At 36.6% G+C, this 16,213-nt stretch overlaps 1 protein-coding gene across 2 annotated transcripts in view; it reads left to right on the forward strand.

Moving 5' to 3' along the window:
- Positions 1–16,213, forward strand: part of ESF1 (ESF1 nucleolar pre-rRNA processing protein homolog) — a 112,889-nt gene that overhangs the window by 8,313 nt on the left and 88,363 nt on the right. The gene's annotated exons all lie outside the window — the stretch shown is intronic.

Here is a 16,213-nt window from a genome sequence, read left to right on the forward strand (position 1 = left end):
GAGAATTAGAGAGAGGCGAAGAGAGTTCCACTTCTTAACCGCCAAACTGATGAGGAGAGAAATTCCCTTTAGATGGCTGATCCCAGAGGGTCTGTTGGTAACTTGGAAAGGCAAAAAGTATAAGATTGACTCTTTCGAAAAAGCTGATAATTTTATTTTACAAAACTTGGAAGGAGAAAACACATTTTTCCCTGAAGGAGCCCCTCAGACCAGACTAGAAGAAAGTGAGCAAGGACAACAAAGTGCAGAAAGTGAGAAAGATCTCAGTTCTAGAGAAGAAAGTAGAGTGACAACAAGAGCAACAGCAAAAAGGAAGTAGAAAGGAAAGTACACAACACCAACTACAACAGAGCACACACTTAGATATAGATAAACAACAAACAATAAACACAGAAAGGGAACTTCAGCGAACAAGCAAATAAAAAGTTAATTAAAAAGAGCTTTGTTCGGGGGGTTTTTTGTTTGTTTTTTTTCTTTTTTCTCTTTTTTTTCTTTTTCCCTCTCTCTCTCTTTCTCTCTCTCCGTATTCTTTAAAATAAATATGAAATTACTAAAAAATGTCTCAGTTAATATAAATGGACTAAACTCAATTATAAAAAGAAAGCAAACGATGATTAAACTTAAGAAAGAAGAAGCAGATATAATCTGCTTACAAGAAACACACATTAGATCACAAGACCAGAACTTACTTAAGAATAAAAAATTAGGGAAATTGTTCACGGCGCTAGCAGAAACAAAAAAAAGAGGCATAGCGGTGTATGTAAAAGAGAGGCTACAACCAGAACTAATCTATGCAGATCCAGACGGAAGAATACTCAATCTGAAAATCAAAATTGGTCAAAGTCCTGCAGTCTTGATGGTGATATATGCCCCAAACACAAACCAATCAGAATTTTACCAAAAAATAAACGATCAACTAACACAACTAGAAGGGAAAAACATGTGTATATTAGGAGATTTCAACGCGATCCCTGACAAAAAAAAAGACTACAAAACAACAACAACAAAAATTCAGGATAGGAAAATTCTACCTAACAAATTTTTTGAACTAACAAGAGAATTTAATCTTTTGGACCTATGGAGAGAAAGACACCAGGGGAATAGAGAATATACTTTTTTTTCAAACCCACACCAATCGTGGTCAAGAATAGATATGGCCTGGGGTGACCTGAACATGGACAAATGTATAGAACAAGTGGAGATCGGCCCCAATATATGGGCAGATCATCACCCAATTATAATTAAGATAAAAGAACCAAAGAAAAACTTCCAAAAATGGTCCCTAAACCAATCATTACTTAAGGAAAAAAACTACACTGACCAAGTAAAAAGAGAATTAACTTTTTTTCTTAAAGATAACTGGAATGAAGACACTTCTATACAAAACCTATGGGACACCTTAAAGGCATATTTAAGAGGAATCACTATTTCATACTCCTCTAGAGTAAAGAAAATCAAAAACCAAAAAATTAAAGATTACCTAGCTAGAATTAAACAATTAGAAACAGATTTACAACAAGATATTTCAAATGAGAAACTTATAGAGGAAAAGGATAAATTAAATCACCAAATTAATTTAATGGCTCAGGATGAATTATCATGGAAACTAAAAAGGGCTAAATTAGACTATTTTGAAAATGCAAATAAGCCGGGTAGATGGCTAGCCTACAAACTTAAAAAAGAAGAAAATGAACGATATATTCATTCGCTAGAAGATAGCAGGGGAGAAAGACAATCCACGGTAGAAGGGAAAAAACAAATTGCCACTGACTATTATACAGAATTATACAAAAGGGAAATAAAAACGTTAGAGGAACAAAAGAGATATATAACAAAATCTGAACCGGGAGAACTGACTGATAACGAAAGAAAAAGGTTGAACAAAGAAATTACGATAACTGAACTGGAGGAAACAATTAAAAACCTGAAAAACAATAAAGCCCCAGGTCCAGATGGTATCATTTGTGAATTCTACAAAGAATTTTCCACTGATTTAGGAGACCTCCTACTAACACTTTATAACGAAGTCCTAGAAAAAGGCTTAATGCCTAACTCTTGGACGGAGGCAATTACGAGTTTAATCCCTAAGAATGAAGAAGAGAAGCATAGAATTCAAAATTATAGACCCATCTCTCTGCTAAATGTGGACTACAAAATTTTCATGAGTATAATGGCAAACAGACTAAAAACAGTTTTAAATAACAAGATACATTCTGATCAAAATGGCTTTCTACCCGGTAGACACATCAGAAACAACACGAGGATAATATTAGACGTTCTAGAATTCTATGAAAAACATTCAGATAAACAATTGGCTCTCATCTTCCTAGACGCCCAAAAAGCCTTTGACAATCTAAATTGGGGATTCATGATAGAATTAATAAAGCATATGAAATTTGGCCCCAAATTTATTAAAATGATCGAGACAATTTACTACAAACAACACACAAGAATCACAATTAATGGGGATTTAACCGACAGACTTCAGATTGAAAAAGGGGTTCGTCAAGGCTGCCCATTATCCCCGCTATTATATATCCTTGTTACAGAAACCATGTTAAGACAGATTAGAACCAACTCTAAAATAAGAGGATTGAAAACCAAAGGGCAAGAGTTCAAATTACAGGCTTATGCTGATGACTTAGTCTTAATATTAGAAAACCCACTGGAATCGGGGAAATACATTATGAAAGAGGTGGAGGATTTCAGCAAGGTGGCAGGTTTAAAAATAAACACTCAAAAAACTAAAATTATAACCAAAAATATGACCAAAGAGCAAGAAAATAATTTGGAAGAAATTTTGGAAATTAAAATAGTTAAAATAGTCAAATATTTGGGGATTTTACTCACACAAAAATGTAGCACCATTAAAGAAAATAATTATGAAAGATTATTAAAGACAACTGAGAAACAACTAAAAGATTGGGATAAGCTGCAAATTTCACTACTAGGCAGAATAGCGACAATCAAAATGTCAATACTGCCGAAATTCTTGTACCTCTTCCAAACAATCCCAACAAAATTAAATAATCACTTCTTCAATAGATTGAATAAAATTACTTCCAAATTCATATGGAACAACAAAAGGCCCAGGATAAGATTAAAATGGCTACAAGATAGAACCAAACAAGGAGGTTTGGGATTACCAGACTTTAAGATATATCATTTAGCATCTAATTTACTATGGATCAAAGATTGGATAGAGCTTAAAGCAGAGAGAATACTGGCACTAGAAGGCCATGACATGCTCTCTGGTTGGCATAATATGCTATGGAACCAACACCAAAAGATTCTGACTTATTTCAAAAATCACATGATCAGAGATGTCTTAATAACAACATGGCTCAAATTAAAAAAAGATCATTATACAAAAATACCTAGATGGTATTCCAGTCTGGAAGCTCTTACCCACCCGAACATTACAGAATTAAAAAACATGATAACCTACAACCACTTACTAAATACAGAAGGAAATATAAAAACAAAGGAAGAGTTAGCAGAACAGAACATAATTTTGGACTGGTGGCCATACAGGCTAATATTTTCAAAATGGCAAAAAGACACTAAAAACGAAGGAATATTGGCACAGGACACACCCCTTGATAAACTAATATTAGGAAGGGAAAAAAATTTTATTACAAGAATATACAGCTACTTAATAAATTATGAAATGGAAACTGAAATATCAAAAGACCCAATGACCAGCTGGGCAAAGAACTTTGGCTACAATATTCATATAGACCAATGGGAGACAATCTGGAATAAGAACTACAAAATCACTAAATCAGTATCATACAAAGAAAATATCATAAAAATGTTCTATAGGTGGCACATGTCGCCATCAAGACTAGCACAGATTTTCCCCAAAACCAGACCAAACTGTTGGAGATGTTCAAATCCCTCTGGAACCTTCTTCCATATCTGGTGGAGCTGTCCAAAAATAAAAAAATTATGGAGCAAAATAAGGTCCTGGATATTCGAAATTACGGACATTAATCTCTCATTCAAACCAGAGACCTTTTTATTAGGAATAATAGACACAAAAATAAAGAAAACAGATTACTATATAATCCAACACATTATAACAGCAAGCAGAATATCAATAGCTCAAAACTGGGAAAGGGAAGAGGTACCATCAGACAGAGAATTGATTAAAAAAATACTCGATTGCGCCGAGTATGACTCCTTAACACAAAAACTGAAAGACAACAAGGAAACAAAAAATATAACCACATGGGACAAGTTCTATAACTGGATCAATGAAAGGGAGAGAGTTACAGAAGGGAAGGGAAACAAAATACAATAAAACAAATTATAAAAAGATCAAGAACGGAGGGAGAGAAGGAGAAGAACAAAACATGGCGATTTATTTGCTTGCTCGCTGACACCCTTTTTCTTTTTCTTTTTTTTCTTTTTTTTCTTTTTCTTTTCTGGATAGAAATAAATTAGAACTATAACAATCACAATACTAAACACACTATTTAGAAAAGGAAGTTTTAGACCAACGATTAAGCAAACTTTAAGAAATATGATTCCGCTGACTGAATAGCCGGGAAAATAAAAAATAAATATAGCTGCAGATTGGCAGCGGGGGGGGGGGGGGAAGGGGCTGTCTTATGCTCAATGTTATTGTTAAATGTGGTTCGTTCGACCCTATTGGAAACAATGATCAGATGCTTATGATATGAACACCTTGTCTTGTCAACACTGTTTTGTATTGTTTCTTTGCATATATTTGTATATAACCAATAAACATTATTTTATTAAAAAAAAGAAAAAAATAATGCTATATTTTAATTGGCAATGTATCGATTCATTGGGGTCACCAAAACAAAAAAAGAGCTGTGGGCCAACAGCTTTTCAAACTTGAAAGATATCCCGTCCGATGTCATACTGCGTCCATAACAGGCGTGGGTTCCACTTATTTTTGCCACTGGTTTGCATCTCAATGTTTCGCTATGTTTGTGCGTGCGCACATCCCCTAATGCAATTTCAATTCCACACATGTTCGGAAAGTGGATTCAGCCCGAAACACAGCTGAAGAGATCATCAGCTGTGCTTCGGGAGAAGAAATAAAGGTGAGTATTAACCTGGGGGCGGACGGGAGGGTTTTTAGATCAGAGAATGAAGAGAAGACATCCAAGCACATTGATTCATTGATTCATTGATAGATAGATTTAGATTCAAATTTAGATTCAGATTTATATTTAGATTTAGAAGCTGCCCTTCTCCTGACGGACACAAGGCGGCGTACAACAATAAAACCAAATTTAAAATTTAAAAACCCAATACAGGAAAACACATATCCATCTATCATTCATACTACTAGCTGGAGCAAAGTGTAGTCGCTCAGCGGCCCCAGGCCTGCCGGCACAGCCATGTTTTTAGAGCCTTTCAGAAGGCCAGGAAGGTGGGGGCGGTATGAATTTCTGGGGGGAGTTGATTCCAGAGGATAGGAGCTGCTACAGAGAAGGCCCTTCCCCGCGGTCCCACCAGTCGGCATTGCTTGGCTAACAGGACCCGGAGAAGGCCAACTTTGTGCGATCTAATCGGTCGCTGGGACATGTGAGGCAGAAGGCATGAAAATTCACTGAAAAATCAGGGGAAAAATGACAGAACAGGATCCGTGACGCCAACGTTACATCACCAGCGGGTCACTAACTGTTCGGGCTATCTTGTAAAGAGGAATTCATGTGTGTATATGAGAGCTCTGTGTTGCTTTCAAGAAGAAGAAAATTTTGTGGTATAATTGATGGTAGTCTGGTCCATTGCTTTCTCTGTTGAACTTTGTTCTTCAGGGTGTGATGTGAGTCCAGTGACTTTCCAGATTCCTGACTATGAACTGGGAGGATCTGTTTTGAGTAGCAGTAATAAAAACAGCAGTTCCCAGCTGGAAGTTAGTCAAAACTCCAATATCAGCACTGTAGATGCCAAAATGGAAAAAAACAAGTTTCTTAGCCTTTGTTTTCTCTCCACCTCTTGGAGGAAAGTCAGAGGATCACTTGCTTGACATCGTGCAGAATTTTAGTGAGACAGTGAAAGTGTATGGCTTTTTATTTGTAGCCTCCATTGGCTGTAATAAAGCATAGTGGGAGATGTAGTTCAATATAGAAGTCTCTGTGCTGCAGATAAGACCTTGGAGAAGGCTGGATTTTCTTATTTAACAGCATGTGTAATAAATACATCGTTCACTGACTTCCTTGGTTAGTGGGTTTTATGTACCACTAAACTTTTGATAATTCTCTTTTTAACAGTGTTAAGGTTAAATACAATATAATAAAATGACAACACTAATCACTAATAATAACAAAAATTACTAAGAGAGAAACTAAGGCCTCCAAGAAGAAAGCCATCTAAAAACAGCCGAGGGTGGGGATTCTAATTTATTCTCGATCCCCTCCCAGGACTTTCTTTATAGGCCATGGGTGATGATTCATTATATGATGTAATGAACTAATAATTGGCTTGAGCATTTTGTGCAAACTTCCACTATTATACTTGTGAAGATGAATTCTCCCTCTACTTGCCTACGGTCCTAATTCATTTCAGTATTCCCCAGATTTACCGTACTTTTTAGAGTATAAGACACACCTTTCCCCTCCAAAGAGGGTCTGCAGGCACTCTGCAGGCTTCCCAAACCCTCTGTGTGCCCCATTTTTTGCAAAAACAGGTGGAAAAAGCGGGACACACAGAGGGTTTGGGAGGCTTGCAGAGTGCTCTTGGGGGCGGGAGAGGACAAAAACTTTTTTTTCTTACTTACTTACTTGAAATGTTGGTGCATCTTATATACCGGTGTGTCTTATAGTCCGAAAAATACGGTGTATGTGGAGAAAGAGCCATCCAGAAGATCTGAGCATAGATCTTTCCACATTAATATCTCTATGAGGATTGTAGCCAGACCTAATCTTTTTGGAAACATTCTGGCCCAGCCAACAAGGGACCCTCCAGTTCCTCAATTTTTTAATGCTGCTTTAATTTGGCAATAAAAATTGTAAATTAGGAGTTAATAATCCTACATCTGGAAGGCCCAAGGCTAATCTGGTTGGTCATTAACAGAATGTTGGACTACAGGGAGTTGTTGGATCAGGCCTTTTCTGGTTTTTCTCGGACAGCAAAAGGTCTGTACTGTTTCCTCAAGCAACCAGTATGAGGTATAACACCAGAAAAGAAATAGAGAAAAAAAGGCTAAGTGATTTTTAGATTCTTTAACCTGTTCAGTTGTTTCCGCCTTTGAAGAAAATTAAAAACTTTGGTGTCAGTTTGCTATTTCTTGTTTCAGTCAAAGCCTGTGATCTTTTTGGGAGTTGGGCAAATTGCAGTTTTACTGTCTTAGTTTCCTAGCATTCTATAAGCTTTGAACTTAGTTAAAATTGAATCACAAAGAATTCGAGGTCTATTTGAATGGCCTTTCAGCTTAAGCGTCTTTTATTACTACAACAGATAGACTTCTGAATTTCCTGGTTGGGCATCTTTGATTTACCACATCAATCCGCTGTTACTCCCCGATGCATAATTACCTGCATCAACAAAAAATGCACTATATCTTTGGGACTGAAAATGGGTCACTCTTCTGAGATTAGACAAAGATATAAGATGGCTTCTCAAAGGAACCATTTCTTATATACAAAGTTCCTTTTACACAGAATAGTTCAGCAGGAACTATTCACAAAACATTTTTTTTAACCTGTAGAGTTCATCTCTTTCAATGGCAACAGTGCCTGGTCCCGGGGACAGAGACATTTAAAAAAACAAGTTGCGTGAAGATTGGACACTTCGCTGTAGGTTCAACCAACTATCCTTCTTATCCATCTTGCATTTTGATGCAAAGATGGTAGTCATCAGGAATCCTCCATTTTTATACATGACAGTTCAGTTGCTCAGAGCTCATCTTTCGAAATTATCTATCTATCTATCTATCTATCTATCTATCTATCTATCTATCTATCTATCTATCTATCTTTTATTTATTATTTATTTATTTATTCGATTTTTATGCTGTCCTTCTCCTTAGACTCAGGACAGCTTACAACATGTTAGCAATAGCACTTTTTAACAGAGCCAGCATACTGCCCCCACAATCCGGGTCCTCATTTGACCCACCTCGGAAGGATGGAAGGCTGAGTCAACCTTTTTGCAGTATTCGACAGAAGAGTTTATTTATCTCATGTTTAATTTTTTTTAATGATAATTTGATTTTATGGATTGCTTCTTCAGATTCATTATGGAGTTTTCTTACGGCTTTTATATCACAATTTTTTGTTTTTTTTAAATGTGTTGTTTGGTTTATTTCTTATTTGCAGAGTGACCAATTTTAGCTTGCATGGTTTTGTTAGCATTCTTGGATTTTGCTAAAAGCAATGCTAATCACACAGAAAGCTCCCCTCTCCCGCTGAAAAAAAAGCTTTTAAAAGGCAGTCTACACCCAGGTTGTTACTGCAGCATGTATGGATCAAATGTGGTTCTGCTACCCTAAAGATCTACTGAGCAGCCATTTGCTTCAGGGGATTCTTGCATGGCTTCCAATACCTGGCGTTGTGGTTTTTGAACTTGCTGACATCAATGTGACTTCTTCAGGCTGTTACTGTATAGCGTTAGAGAAATATCAACAATCCAATACTGTTGACTGGATTCACCATCACACTGAACCAGCACCAAACAGATCTCATTATGCTTTACTATATATCATATGATCCCAGTCATTAGATACATACACTAGCTTTCTAGATTGGCTTTTGTGGGCTGGGTTTCATACATATTAAATTAAAATGAGGGGTTCTAGTTGGCAGTTTGGTGTATTGTGCAATCCCTGGCAATTGGATTAAAAAGAATGAAAAAAAAATCTAGGTGAACAATTTGTCTAGTTGTTGGAAAAAAACTACATTTGAAACTGTGGAGACAGCTCTGTAGTGTCAGAGAAAAAGTCTGCCATTTATGCAAGTTTGCAAAAGTGAAGATTAGACCACAGAAGTACTAAGAGAAATCTATCCACGGCTGACCTTTCCAGATTCCTAAGAGGTCAGTAAGGGGCGTACATAAGCGCAATAGAGTGCCTTCCGTCCCCTGTCCTATAGTCTCTCCTATATCTCCTATATCTTCTCTACTATATCTCTATATGCTTCATTGTATATTATTGTGTATTAGACAAAATAAATAAAATAAATAAATAAAAAAAGAGAGAAATAGGCTGTGTTCTTTCCTCTTTTTGTAATAAGTAGCCTGAATTTTTTGTATCAATAATTGAAATTTTTAGGTAAAACCCAAAACTATTCAAGTTTAATCTGCTATTGATAATCTAATAGGTGGTGGAAAACAAAGGTTAACTCAGATGAAAAATACTGCAGTCAAAAGGCAGATCGGAAAAGATCCTAAACCTAGGGTGATTTCATGGATTCATGAAAAGGATCCATGGAAAGGATACTCTCATTTTGTCTTGTTTCAGATTCTAATATCTGCTATGGATTCTACATTTATCCAAATAAATGAAACTACATACACAAATGTTTATAGCCTTATTTACCTGTCTTGGTAGATGATTTGGACGAGTTTGGATTGTTATATGTGTTGGTTCTGATCTTCAGGTGTTATGTGAATTTTGTTGTGTAGGTATACTGTGTATATACATACAATGACAATAATAAAGTATCTTATCCTATGATATGATATATAGATCAAATGTCCAGATGATTCTTTTATGAGATATGCTATTTGAAGGCTGACTTTCTCTCTACCCTACATATATTGAACAAAATTAATGTCTATCTTATGCTTTTTTAGTTTCTTGGGACTGTTGATTTTTTTTCTCCCCCCATGATTCATTGCTCCTTTCTTTTCATTCCTTTCCCGAGGGCAGTTCTGCATTGTTTTGCACTAATGGAACAATTTTGCTTTCATTACATGCTTAATCCAATCCCTAACTCAAATCTGATCTTATGATCACTGGTTCTTTTCAGCACATGGTCACAGGCTCAGTATTCACTACAATATTCAAGGAATACGTAGAAGTGGTTGGCGAAAATAAGAGAAAAACAAGAAGGAAACTTGCAAGCTCCAAGATACACAGGATCTCCAATTCATCCTCTGGGTCTGTCTTGTTGACATTCTTCCTTTTAGCAGCTCCTTTCGTACTCCATCTTGACATTCAGCCTGATATACTGAAATGGCTGATGAGGAGATAAACATGCTTATACTATTAACAAGGAAAATTAATTCTTGCAGCCACCTGGCTGACATGCAGAAGACCCAAAGAGCTTTGTTTATTTAAGGTGTGTGAGTGCATGGAGATACTTTCAGAAAGAGAACCTACTGTGGCTAGTTGCTGACTCTTTCATTCTAACATATTAATGCATCTTGTTTTAACCTGGCTTCCTGAACAAGTCACAGAAGTTGAGTTCATGTTGCATTCTACTGTAAATCATAGTCTTCAACCTAGAATAACTTGGCTTACAAAGCATGCTAAGAAGGGTTGGGTTCTAACTTACCTCGTGCCGGTTCGCTTCCTCCCGTGCTGTGTGGGTGTGTTGCATGGGTGCGTCACATGGCCATGCCTGCACTTTTCACACATCTGCAGTGCCAACCCCCCCCCCCCCAAAATCAAAAAAAGAGAGCAGAAAACAAGATGGTGATGCATGCACAGTGCTGAAAACAGCTTCTGTGCATGCGCAGAAGAAAAATAAAAAAATTCCTACAAAAAAATTCCAAAAAAGAGATGGCGGCACCCACAGACCAGCACCAACCAAATTGGTTCTGTGATGTCTTTGTGACATCACAAGTGGTTTGCTACCAGTTTGGGCAAATCGGTCCGAACCAGTCCAAACCTACCTGTGAGTCCACTCAGTATAAACGTCACGTATTAGTGGAACTGACGTTTCATTGATTAAAAATATTAAAAGGCAAGCCTTAGCTTTCTATATAAAAGAAGTGGAGAGAGTAGTGGCTACATAAAAGAACAGAGACTTATTCTTCTTTGGAAATACAGTACTGTATAAGCTTGAAATCTAATGATTCCAGACGTCATCCTGGAAAGGGACTACATGCGGATATACATTTCAATAATGTAGTGAAATTTCAAAAACCAGAGAAAAATTCAGGGATGACTTCTTGAGAGGCTCCTTGACATACTCAATGACTTGTGGAAGTATATGCAGGATTTTTTCTAATTGAATAATTTATAAAGCTTATAGTTCTGCCTTTTTGACATTTTAACTCATTGTTCTGATTATTTAATGTAACTATATATGTTCAGTATATAAGTTATTTGCAGATTGGAATTAATCTTGATTTTATCTAACTAGAGTAATGTATCTCTGAAAGCAATCAATTCCCCAAAACTGGAGCAATAGCCTTTATATGATTTCTGCACTATATTTGAAGGAATAGGACAATGTTGTGTCCCAGTGCGGAGTCCCATTAGAAATGATGCACACACCACTTTTGGCAAACAATCCTATTTACTACAAATAAATCATCTTATTGGCTATGATAGAAAGTTCACACAAAAACAGAAAGGTTGTTTTTTCGGTAAGTCAAAATGTTGCTTTCTCTTTTTAAGAGCTGGCCTAATATCAAAACCCCAAAGTAAACAGGCAATTAACTCCATAGTTATCAAAACTCACAGAAGTTGGCCGACAGCCTGGTACTAATTATTTTCACAGAGCGATAATCCAGAATCAGAACCCAACAAAGCTAGGTATAATGAATCAACCATGTTGTCTCCAGCAAGTGACACTATGTACTTATGCCTTAAATATCCTCAGGGCGTAGCCAATTAGCCTGCAGCTCTACTCACCAGGAGACCCCCCTCCTACAGAGCCAGTCATGCCTGCTAGCTGCCCTGCATGCCTTAGCATCAAGCAAAGGCTCCTTCTCTTCTCCTGAGTCACTCAGCTCAAACTGAGGAGGTGCAGAAGGCCCTAGTTGGCTTTCAGCCTCTGGAACCGAGCTCTCCTTGCTATTGGACTCAGGTGCCAGGTGCATGGGATTAACTAGCCATGCCACAATCATCTCCTGGTCCTCTGGATCCATGACCAGCTGCAGGACAATATTTATTTTATTTATTTATTTATTTATTTTATTTTATTGGATTTGTATGCATACATATAGCATACATAAGGTTGTAAATTAATTAAAAATTGGACCAACTGATATTAAGATATCATTTTCAACTGTAACACTGGTGGCATGAAGGTTCACACATTGCATGGAATGTTATTAACCATAGTTTGTTGAACATACCACAGTAGCCTGATTTGTATATAATATAAAGCTATAAGAGAGCTTGTGTATCATGCTGTCAAAACGTGTAAGCTCTGTTGTTAATTGTTTTAGTTTTATGTAAACTAGGCCACAGACATTTGGGCCAGTCTGTTTAATTAAAGGATGGAAGAAGAATGCACATCTCCTGAGCTTAGTTGTGCAAAAGGTGAATGAAAGGTATTATAGCAATCAAGCTAAGCAACCATGTCCCGCTAAAGATAATTCTTGCATTTAATTTCATTTTGCTAATATAAGACAGCAGTCAGAGTCTTCCACAGATAATTATCAGACTGTTATATTTCTTTCTAGTTCAATTTGTTCATAATTCTTTGGTCTTTAATAAACACCAGATCAACAGACTGAAATTAAGGACAGAAGAATGTTACCATAAAAACTGCACAGTAATAGGATGGGCTAATAAGGAGTACTGAAATGTAGTCTTGAAAATGTAAAAATGTAGTTTTGAAAATGTAAAAAGATCAAATACTTGGCTCAAATGGATTTGAGTGTTTAGACACCTATTTCTAAATGTTTCTTCTGTGTCGCCTTATTCCAGGCTCAGTAGCATTAACTGGCATTCTGCACCATTAACTTAAATACAATTGTTAGTAAGCTATAACTTACTAACTATAACTAACTAAAAACTACAAGGGCAGGATTCACACAATATACTAACTTTCAAATAAGCAAGACTAATTTTCAGTGGAAAACTTTTTGAATTTGAAAAAAAGTATTCCATCTGTATTCTTGGCTTTGATAGTCTTGATAGAATCATATCCATCACCAGAATCTTTCCAATAATCTTAGAAGGAATTTAAAGCTTGAATTGTTTAGGTTTGTTTATATACCTATAATATTGAGTATTATTGTGAGAGTATGGAAACTCTAAACAGGCAGTAATAGATGCTCAGGACAAGTGTATGCAATTGCATGTAGCCATCTTGAGGTATGATTGGTTCATTCAGAGTACAGCAATACAGCAACTTATATACTGTATTTTGAACAGCTGAAGAACTGCTTCACTGAATTCCTTTCAGCAATCTCTGAGTATTTAGCTTTTCCATACATCAGTTTCCCCATATCATTATGTGCTTTTGTAAGAAAAAATATGGATTATTATACATCTGGAAGTATGAACAAACCTGATAGATCACAACTTGCCATGCACAACAAAAGTGAAATGGACCTCCTTTTTAAAGCAAATTAGACAACCTGTTACCCATTGGGTCATTGCTTTAGATATGTATTTTCTTCCCAAATCCCTCAATGCCTTCAATAATTTATAATGTATGCTTCTACTGGAAAATTCAGGTAAACATTTTAGTTATATCTTCACTTGAATATAGCCCCTTGTTCAGCTGCATAGCATAAACATATGATCATAGGGAATGTTTTATAACCTATATTATATTACTGTATTATGTCACACAAATGTTTTATGGTTATTTTTATGTCATTAAATGTTTTATAAATTTGCCAAATTCAATTACATGGCTGTTATGTGTTTTGGATTTTGGACACAATCTATAAGTTAGACGATTTGAGGTGCCTTGGTTCAAAAATTGTTGCTCTACGATGCACTGTTTCACCCAGTTAAAGGTTACAGACACAAGAGTTTTGATAGTACAGTATATACATCAGTTGATTAGCTCTTCCAAATTATCCCTCCCCACCTGGGCTGGATTCTTACAACATAATAGGCTAAAATGTGACTGGCTTATTTGTAGATCACATGTGGAGTTAATTCTAGTAAACCATGGTTCAGTGAAGTGTGCAAGCACAAGATTTATTTTATACACAATAGGCACACATGTACATATATCTGGGATCGACAAACCCAGGCGCCTGGTCGCCAGTGGCACCTAGAAAATGTTGTCTGGCGCCTAGAAAATGTTGCCTGCTGTACTGTATGTATACAGTATATTTTTCCCGCCTTGTGTTTACGCCCAGAAATGGTACATCTTGGCTTCCGTAGCTCCGCCCATCAACCTCGGAGCGAGCTGCTTTCCCAGCGTCCCCTGCGCTTGCGTGCGTCTCTCCCTCCCCCCTTGCCTCCATTCCGCCTCCTACTCGAACCCCTTCACTCCCCCCCACCGCACACAGACGCTCCGATCTTGGCCGCTCACCCGCCTTCGGAGAGAAGCGGAAGCCCCTCCCCTCCCGGCGTGAGGTTTTGTTCATTCCTCCTCCGGCCGCGTGCGCGGTGACTTCCGACCATAATGCACCCTGCAGGAAGGTTAAGCAACTTGTTCAGTTAGTAGATTGCATTAGATTTTGCGTGAATAATTCATGCCATTCTATATGTAGATTTTGTTTGCAATTCTGTAGATTAGAAATTAATTTTAAATACTTTTTTCCTCCTAAGATTTTAAACTCAGAGTAGGTAAGGCTACAAGTTATCTGTTGTTGGCCCAGCAAGCTCAAGGAATGATAATAAGCTATATACCTGCCTGGAATAGCAATTCTGATACCTGAATGAAATGCTGATGTCACTGAGCTGAGTGGGGAGGTGGTTCTTCATTTGTCTATATAGAATGCAGTTCCTAACAGTACAACTAATAGGTGATAGTTTTCGCATATAGTCAAAATCAAGTTCAGAAAATAGTTGCACGGTTCACCCTGCTGATACAATAAACTTTGATCCAATGAAGTTTTCTGTCAGTGTAACAATGAAAGGTATTTTTTGGTGATTCACACCTGCATCCTTCCAGAACTGTTCAAGGGAATTTTTTTTCTATATTAATTTTGTCTAATAATGGATACCATAATAAGTACATTTTTTATGTTCTACAACCAATTAATACATTTTGTCCTGCATCAGAAACTATTGCATGTGAGTAATTTGTACCAATTTCAAAGATTTGTTCACTGATAGCAATTTTCTCTCTATTACATGTGTACTTTAAGAGCTTTTTATATTAAAACTTGAAATAATGTAAAAGTTATTATCTGAAGATATTTTCTGCAAATATTAATACTACTGCTTATATGTAAATAGTAATGATACATTCCACACAGAGAAAGTTTATAATAGTGGACTGCATATTGAAGAGAAATAAAGTCAGAAGACATTCTATGTGTCTTAAAAAATATTAAAACCTTTACTCCCTTTAGAAATAATACTAAACAGTTAAGATAATTAAGGTCTTCTTTCTCCACTTCTTAATACTTTTTAATTCTGTGTTTTTGGTCTGATTCCCCCCCCCCCTAAATATTACAATTAGAATTCTCTAGGCTACACTAATTTATTCCATTCAGTTTATGTGGCAACCAGCTCACCATTGTGATCCTAGGTGGCTAATAGCAGTTAAAAATATACAATCAAGAATAAAAATAATTAAGAGGAATTCACTTAAAACCCGTTATTTTAAAAAGAGACAAAATCTTTGATGCAAAGCCTATACTTTTGTACTTGAATCCTGATATCAAGCACAAGTTCAGTGTATGTCAGGTTTTGTGTTGTGATGTTACAATATATTTCATAACTTAACAGCCCCATGCGGGTACCAATGGTTGTAACCATGGCTCAGAGTAGAGTAACATATTAATATTAGAGATCATAAAAAATCCTAGGTGGCATAGTGTAGCCTTTTCCCACTCTTAGGAAACTAGGAAAAGAGAACAATGAAAGGAGAGTAAAAAAAGTACACAACCTTGGGAATTGAACAGCTTGCATTCAGAAGTTGTGGGAGCTTCATCACTGGAAGCTTTCAAAAAGAGAATGGACTGCCATGTGTCAGAAATGGTATAGGGTCTGCTTGGGCAGGGGGTTGGACTAGATGACCTATAAGGTCCCTTCCAACTCTGTTAATCTGTACCTGTACTAATGTCAGTTGACATTCCTACTGCAAAGATTTTCTGAAGCTTAAAATATGAAACTAGTTGTGATAGAATAGGATTGCCAACTGTTCATGTGCATCAGTTGGAGATTAAATGCATTATGATGGTATAGAGAAATAAT

This window comes from Erythrolamprus reginae, chromosome 1 (genome assembly GCF_031021105.1).
Source record: "Erythrolamprus reginae isolate rEryReg1 chromosome 1, rEryReg1.hap1, whole genome shotgun sequence".
Taxonomy (NCBI): Eukaryota; Metazoa; Chordata; class Lepidosauria; order Squamata; family Dipsadidae; genus Erythrolamprus; species Erythrolamprus reginae.